The following is a 7,360-nucleotide window of genomic DNA, read 5'->3' as shown; positions in this document are numbered from 1 at the left end:
CACCCACACAATTTTATATTACATATCCTGGGTTTTCTTCCTGTCGATAAAATTCTGTGTAAATCAGAATGCAGAGCCAATATCCTAGGTTCTTGGGTGCAGTTTAACTACTGGTTCTGACAAACTAGCAATTGGTGACTCTGTGTTATTTCAACTATTGGCAAAAATTCAGAATTGGGCACATTTATTTTCTGTGTTCCAGAAAATGAATTCCCAGGGATCAGAGTATTTTCACATTGCTAAGTACAGCAAGTCAATGTGAAAACCCATCTTGGGGTAGTGGGAGAAGGATGAATCTATTATTGCTGCAAGGGAACATTATGCTTATTGCTGACATCTTCATAGTCCTTCTGACTCCAGTTGGGTTTATGGTTTGGGCTCTCTGGTTTTCCTAAGTGGATAAGTTTCTTATTAAAGAAGTTTATCACAGCGATCTTAGTGCAAAAGAAAATAAATCAGGGGAAAACCTCAAAGGTCAGCCAAGAAATCTTGAGTATTTTGCTGCATTATCTGTTGTGTTTATTAGGAAACAAGTGTCTGAGGGGGGCTCTGTTTTTGCAGGAAGAGACGTGAAAGGAGCAGCATTTGTCTGTAAGCATTTAGCAGTTATCAACACTCACCACCAAGGTGGTCATAAGTTTTTAGAAGCAGTATTTTTGTGATTTAAAACTAAAAAACCTTGGCAAAGAAAAGGTAAGATTGTACATAAACTTGCATAAAAGAAAGAACTGAAGAGACTACATGGTAAACATTGGATATCTAACCAACTTCCTTGGCAAAACTTCCCTTCTTCCTTATTGGATTGATGTTCAAGAGCGAAGAAAATGGAAATTTTTCACATTTGGTTTTTGGAATTTAAAATGTAATGTTTAGATACTGCAAAGAAATAGAGGAAAATAATAGAATGGGAAAGACTAGAGATCTCTTCAAGAAAATTAGAGATACCAAGGGAACATTTCACCCAAAGATAGGCACAAGAAAGGACAGAAATGGTATGGACATAACAGAAGCAGAAGATATTAAGAAGAGGTGGCAAGAATACACAGAAGAACTATACAAAAAATATCTTAACCACCCAGTATAATCACAATGGTGTGATCACTCACCTAGAGCCAGATATCCTGGAATGCGAAGTCAAGTGGACCTTAGGAAGCATCACTATGAACAAAGCTAGTGGAGGTGATGGAATTCCAGTTGAGCTATTTCACATCCTGAAAGATGATGCTGTGAAAGTGCTGCACTCAATATGCCAGCAAGTTTGGAAAAAACAGCAGTGGCCACGGGACTGGAAAAGGTCAGTTTTCGTTTCAATCCAAAAGAAAGGCAATCCCAAAGAATGCTCAAACAACCGCACAATTGCTCTCATCTCACACACTAGTAAAATAATACTCAAAATTCTCCAAGTCACACTTCAACAGTATGTGAATCGTGAACTTCCATGTGTTCAAGCTGGCTTTAGAAAAGGCAGAAGAACCAGAGATCAAATTGCCAACATCCGCTGGATCATCGAAAAAGCAAGAGAGTTCTACTTCTGCTTTATTGACTATGCCAAAGCCTTTGACTGTGTGGATCACAACAAACTGTGGAAAATCTTTAAAGTGATGGGACTACCAGATCACCTGACCTGCTTCCTGAGAAATCTGTATGCAGGTCAAGAAGCAACAGTTAGAACTGGACATGGAACAACAGACTGGTTCCAAATAGGAAAAGGAGTACATCAAGGCTGTATATTGTCACCCTGCTTATTTAACTTATATGCGGAGTAATCATGAGAAATGCTGGGCTGGAGGAAGCACAAGCTGGAATCAAGATTGCCGGGAGAAATATCAATAACCTCAGATATGCAGAAGACACCACCCTTTTGGCAGAAAGTGAAGAACTAAAAAGCCTCTTGATGAAAGTGAAAGAGGAGAGTGAAGAAGTTGGCTTAAAGCTCAACATTCAGAAAACTAAGATCATGGCATCTGGTCCCATCACTTCATGGCAAATAGATGGGGATACAGTGGAAACAGTGACAGACTTCATTTTTGGGGGGGGGGGTCCAAAATCACTGCAGATGGTAACTGCAGCCATGAAATTAAAAGATGCTTGCTCCTTGGAAGGAAAGCTAATACCAACTTAGACAGCATATTAAAAAGCAGAAATTACTTTGCCAACAAAGATCCATCTAGTCAAAGCTATGGTTTTTCCACTAGTCATGTATGGATGTGAGAGTTGAACTATAAAGAAAACTGAGCCCTAAAGAATTGATGCTTTTGAACTGGGGTGTTGGAGAAGACTCTTGAGAGTCCCTTGGACTGCAAGAAGATCTAACCAGTCCATCCTAAAGGAAATCAGTCCTGAATATTCATTGGAAGGACTGATGCTGAAGCTGAAACTCCAATACTTTGGCCACCTGATGCTAAGAACTGATTCATTTTTAAAGACCCTGATGCTGGGAAAGATTGAAGGCAGGAGGAGAAGGGGATGACAGAGGATGAGATGGTTGGATGGCATCACCGACTCAATGGACGTAAGTTTGAGTAAACTCTGGGAGTTGGTGATGGGACAGGCCTAGCATGCTGCAGTCCATGGGTTCGCAAAGAATCAGATATGACTGAGTGACTGAACTGACTGAGATACTTTATTCCTGGATGTACCTATAAGATGAGACAGACGATATCTGAAATCAACAAGTGTTGTCCTGTATGTGTATTTTATTTAGAGAACATGGTAAAATGTTCTTAACAGTGGCATGCGTACATGCTAGTTTGCTTCAGTTGTGTCTGACTCTTTGCAACCCCATGTCTGTAGCCCACCAGGCTCCTCTGTCCATGGGATTTCCCAGGCAAGAATACTGGAGTGTGTGGCCATGATTTCCTCCAGAGGATCTTCCCAACCCAGAGATCTCTTATGTCTCCTGCATTGGCAAGCAGACTCTTTACCACTAGCACCATGTGGGAAGCCCATTCACAGTGGAGAAGGGCAGTGATAAGGATGATCCTCATCCAACCAGAAAACATCATTGAAGTGATATATTTTACTTCCATGTGACACTTCCTGAATTTACATTAGAAGGACTGATGCTGAAGCTCAAACTCCAATACTTTGGTCACCTGATATGAAGAACTGACTCCCTGGAAAAGGCCCTAATGCTGGCCAAGATTGGGGGCAGGAGGAGAAGGGGACAACAGAGGATGAGATTATTGGATGGCATCACTGACTTGATGGACATGAATTACTTCAGGAGGGTTGGTGATGGACAGGGAAGCCAGGCATGCTACAGTCCATGGGGTCACAGAGAGTCAGACGTAACTGAGTGATGAACTGAACTGACACTCCAATTATGCCAGAAGTGTGTTTCTGTCTTAGGTAATGTATGTATGGATGACTAGAAAGGACTCTATGCAAGATATTTTAAATTCTGAGACATTGCTCAAACGTTCTACCCAGTATTAGCTAGGGTGACCATTTGTTTCTAAATTTTTCTTTGGTGTGATCTTAAAGTTCAAAAGTTATTGCTGGAGTTTAACTATATTCTGCATGAAATAAGCATCTCACAATTTAAAAAATAGTAGCAAAATCCTCTTATGTCTGATTCATTTACCAAAGTAGATCAAATTTCCAGAATTTTCAATATATATTGTATGTTATCTATAACTATATATAATGATATACCTTATACAATGCTAATATATTTTCTAAATTCTCATTTAAGCAAAGATTTTCTCTTCCTATGCTGTCAGAATGATTTTCCTAGTTTCTGTTAACATTGCGATAGTAATGATACTTATCTTGAATGACTTAAGTAATGAAAATGTCATGTAGGTAATTTTCTTACTATTCAACAGAAAACATTTTCACTTTGGAACTCTGCACCCAAATCTGAACTATAAAATCTGATTTCATGGACATTTATAGAGTTGTAGAGATTTCAGTGATTAACCCAGAGGCTTCAAAGTCTGGGACCAGAACGTGTAGTCGTGTGAAGCGAGACCAGTGGCATATTATACACTAGCATATTCTTCACTTGTGCACACATGAAATAATGGTTGCACCATTAAAGTCAAGGACTTTTAGTTCCTCCTCAAGGTCTGTAGCTGATACTCTGAGTCATGTCCTTTGGGCTGTTTCGAAGATACTAAAACTCCTACCAGGTGGGAGAAGTTAACTGTATGCTGCCCACAAAACACATAGACCTCAAACTGTTGGAACCAGAAGGTTGATGATGTCAACTCCCGATTACCTCACCACCAACCAATCAGGCTGAGATCACCGCCTGTCTGCACCACGGTGGTTCGACCTGCTTCTCACCCAGATGCCCGAGGACCACACAGGGGCAAAAAAGAGGTGGCACCAGGAAGAACCCTGCCTCTTCTCAGAAAAGCGATGCTTATGCCTCCCCCTCATTAAACTTTCCCTAAAATCTTGCCTCAGTCATCCCCTATGTAAGAAGTTGATTTATGAACTAAGTTCCCATGTCTCCATTCTCTGGCCATTGAATAAGGCTTCAATCTCAGCTTTGAACTCATTTTTGACTGCATGAACCCCAATGGAAAAAGAACTTTCCTCACTGAGGCAGGGGCCTCTGCTGGGCTACAGCCCAAGTGGGATCCTTATGACCTAATTCGGTAACAAATGGATGTTAGAACTAACTACTGCGTAGTCCAAACCTGTGTGATTGTGTCATGCCTTTGGCCCATGCTAGGCTTTTTCACATGATCTGCCTTCAAGTCTCATCTGCCTATTTTATGTTTATGCAGCTGGCCATTCTGAACTTCAGTATAACTCGTTATACACTTATCTCTTTTCAATTTCATGGAGCTATTTTCAGACTCAACTATCTGTCCTTTTCAGTCCAAAATTTGTGATGGAAGTTTTGTGTCACCTGCACTGAAAACTAGTTTGGCCCTTTGCTTTATTAATGTATAATATTTGTGGCAATTATCTAAAAAAATCTTTGTTGCCTGAAGGCCTGTCTTGAAGAATTTATATTATAAAATACTTTATTGGATTCTCTCATCTCTAGAAGTGGCTGGGGCAAGAATGAGGATGGAAATGGGGAGGTGACAAGAGAAGGAACCTGGGAGGTAGAAATTAATGATGGTGAGGAAAGAAATATCAAAAAGGAAACTCCCTGGTGGTCCAGTGATTAAGATGTCACACTTCCACTGCAGTGGGGCATGGGTTCGATCCCTGGTCGAGCAGCCAAGATTCTATGCGTCACACAACATGGCCAAAAAATAGGAGGGGAAAAAAAAAAAAAGGAAGCTTCCTGAATGTTTTGAAAACCAGAGCTTGTGATTTGAAAGCCCAGAAATGGCTTCATCCGTTAACTCCATATTTTTCAGGACCTTCAATATGCAAGGCAATGTGTTTGAAGAAATAGGGATACACACATATATAAAATAATCCCTGCTTTCAGAGAGATTAGTGCAAGAGATAAGATATTTAAATACATAGCTATAATACAATAGGACATAATGTCTGTGTGAGATAGATACAAGCTAAATGCCTTTAGAATGCCAGGGGCAGGACTGGTCACTTCTGCTCCTCTTGTGATTGTATTACTGGCCCAATTCTTTTAACGACTCATTTATTTGGGTGCACTGGGTCTTACTTGTGGCACATAGGATCTTTTAGTTGAGGCAAGCAAACTCTTAGTTGCAGCATGTGAGATGTGGTTCCCTGACCAGGGATTGAACCTGGGTCCCTTGCATTGGAAGTACCAGGGAAGACCCTTGAGTAAGACAATTCCTTCTCTCTTTACATGAAAGCTTTTTGTCATATAATTCTGTATTTCTCTCCCACTGTTAGTGGGATGCACTTACCTATCTCTTGACCTTGGGCTTGTCCGTATGACTTGCTTTGGGAAAAATATGAAGCAGAAATTAAGTTATGACCGTTCCAAATTTAGGCCTAGAGTGACCTGTTTCTGCTTAGGTCTCTATCCTGACTGTAAGAACATGCCTAATACTAGTTGCAGACACAATAAACAGCAGACTATCAGTTTCACAATTTCCTAAGATCTAATTCCTAGAGTAAATCTCTATCATTCAGAACAGTTCTACTTTCTTATCAAACTCTAATACAGAAACTGGGTAGCTGGAAGTAAGGAGCTGCCATAAAAACCTAAAACATGTGGCACTGGTTTGGGGAACAACTGGCAGGACCTTGAGTAGGTTTTCACAAAAACCTAAAGGGCCTGGATGAGGGCATTAACAGAAGCCTAGAGAGGAGGCTGAAAAGGAGGAATTACAAGGAATAAAGGAAAATGTTATTGGAACCTGGAAGAGACCCTGGGTAGTGAAAGTCGCTGTCATGTCCGACTCTTTGTGACCCCATGGACTATATATAGACCATGGAATTCTCTAGGCCAGAATACTGGAGTGGGTAGCCTTTCCCTTCTCCAGGGGATCTTCCCAACCCAGGGATCGAACCCTGGTCCGCATTGCAGGCAGATTCTTTACCAGATGAGCCACAAAGGAAGATTGTGTAGTAGAGTTTAGTAAAACTGCTACCTGTGGTAAAATGAAAAGTAAATATATATATATACCTAATAAACTTTTCTAGTTATTTCAGATCAGTGCTGAGGATGCCACCTGGATTTTTCTAGCTGTGTAAGTAAAATAAGAGAGGAGAAACCTTACGTAAGGAAAAATGTGATTTGGAGAAAACATAAAGGCTCAGAAGTCTTTTAAGCCAGGAAAGGATTCTCATGTACAGAAATAGCTTCCAGGCAAAGGTCAAATTCAGAGAAGGGCACTAAGACTTCGTTTTAGATCTGAGAAAGATGACCGTGCCTCAGAACACTTCAGACACAAACGGCCTTCTACAAGTTTGAAGACCCTGCCGAAGGCTTCCAAGAATTTTAGGGAGGTTGTTCATCAGCCTCACAGGGAGCCCAACATAGAAGAGACTATTTCTCCCATCCAAGTACTAACCACGCCCGACCCTGCTTAGCTTGAGATCAGATGACATCGGGCGTGTTCAGGGTGGTATGGCCGTAGACAGAAGAGACTATTTCTAACAGACTTACAGGGGCTTTTGTGTAACCTAAGAGCCCCACAGGTTTAAAAAATTCTCTCAGCTTGGATAGGTATAATATAAACAGAGACCTTGACATCCCTAATTCCTACGGGAAAGAGGCAGGTTGAGAGCACTACTCCACGGGCAATCATGTGCTACCTTTGTGGGAAAGGATGACTCAGAGCCCCAGGGGTTATGCCTAAATCCTAGTCAAACCAACACAAGACTGGCTGGGTTTAAGTGCCAAAGACAGGTGACTGCGGTGTCTTTCTCATTCCCCCTTTAAAAAGGAAAGTCGAAAGCAGACAGAGCTTGGGACAAACTCTTCTAAGTTCTAAGTTCGTAGGTATTC

Source organism: Cervus canadensis, chromosome 26 (genome assembly GCF_019320065.1).
Source record: "Cervus canadensis isolate Bull #8, Minnesota chromosome 26, ASM1932006v1, whole genome shotgun sequence".
In the NCBI taxonomy this organism is placed as follows: domain Eukaryota; kingdom Metazoa; phylum Chordata; class Mammalia; order Artiodactyla; family Cervidae; genus Cervus; species Cervus canadensis.
This window is presented reverse-complemented; position numbering follows the sequence as displayed.